The 1,061-nt window shown below is 39.7% G+C and overlaps 1 non-coding gene across 1 annotated transcript; it reads left to right on the forward strand.

Annotated features, from left to right (window-relative positions):
* Positions 1-649: 649 nt before the first annotated feature.
* On the forward strand, positions 650-732 carry trnal-uaa (transfer RNA leucine (anticodon UAA)). The gene has a single exon. It is a non-coding gene; the product is annotated as a tRNA-Leu (tRNA).
* The last annotated feature ends 329 nt before the right edge of the window (positions 733-1,061 follow it).

Below are 1,061 nucleotides of genomic sequence, written 5' to 3' on the forward strand. Positions count from 1 at the left end.
ACAAAAAGCATCTTGTGATGGGGAACGGTATCAGCAGACCCTTACGGCGGTTTATGTTAAATGTTTTTTTAGAAAAAGTTAGTCCACTATTGTTGCGTGCTATTGATAAAAGCGATTGTCGGGATGATTATGCTTGTTGCTGCTTTCATAGAGTGTTATTTGAGATTTCTCAAGTCGGAGAAAATTATCAGCGGGGGATGGATTTACTTACTCAACTGATGTCAGAGGGAGAAAGACATTCCCCCGAAAGTCTCATACGCGCTTGTCTATCTTGTATTCCTGACAATGAATTTGACTGTAATCACATTTTTGTATTTTACGCTTTAATAGTAGATGTAGTCACCTCTAAATTTCATGATAAGCAGCCTATCGATGTTAATCAGATGCTTTCTACTCTACATACATGTATCGTTGAAAAAGCCACTATATCCACTTTACTGCATGTGACATCGCTAATCTACCTCAACAACTGTCACGGCTGTAACTAAATGTATACCTGCATTTTGAAAATGTAACCTTCACAAATTGTATACCAGCTTTTTTAAAATATATATATATATATATATCTTTCACTAATTGCAAAAATAAAAAAAAATTAAAACTTGAATACCGTTGTAATAGTCTTTGTAAATAACGGGTAAAAATGCTGAGCAGGGTGGCTGAGTGGTTAAGGCGTTGGACTTAAGATCCAATGGACGTATGTCCGCGTGGGTTCGATCCCCACCCCAGCTAAACTCTTTTGTAAAATAATAATAATTAAAAAACAAAAACTACACAATATGGGTTAAATGTAGAAAAAACACACAAAAATTTCACTGATGTTCACTCAGTCTCTTAACAACCCCCATCCACAGTCAGCTATAAAACGCCGCACCCCGCTCTCCCCCCACTCAGTGTGTGAAAAGCATGTCTGTTGCCAAGACTACAGCTCGCGTCTTGAGCAGTTCGTACTATGACCCCAGCCAACCGGGGTCATACGGAGGTGTCTCCAGACTGCAGAGAGCCGTGCAGCAAGATACGGGGAAAAAAGTGGCTGCTGATGACATCAGAGACTGGCTGTC

The sequence above is a fragment of the Brienomyrus brachyistius genome, chromosome 4 (genome assembly GCF_023856365.1).
Source record: "Brienomyrus brachyistius isolate T26 chromosome 4, BBRACH_0.4, whole genome shotgun sequence".
In the NCBI taxonomy this organism is placed as follows: domain Eukaryota; kingdom Metazoa; phylum Chordata; class Actinopteri; order Osteoglossiformes; family Mormyridae; genus Brienomyrus; species Brienomyrus brachyistius.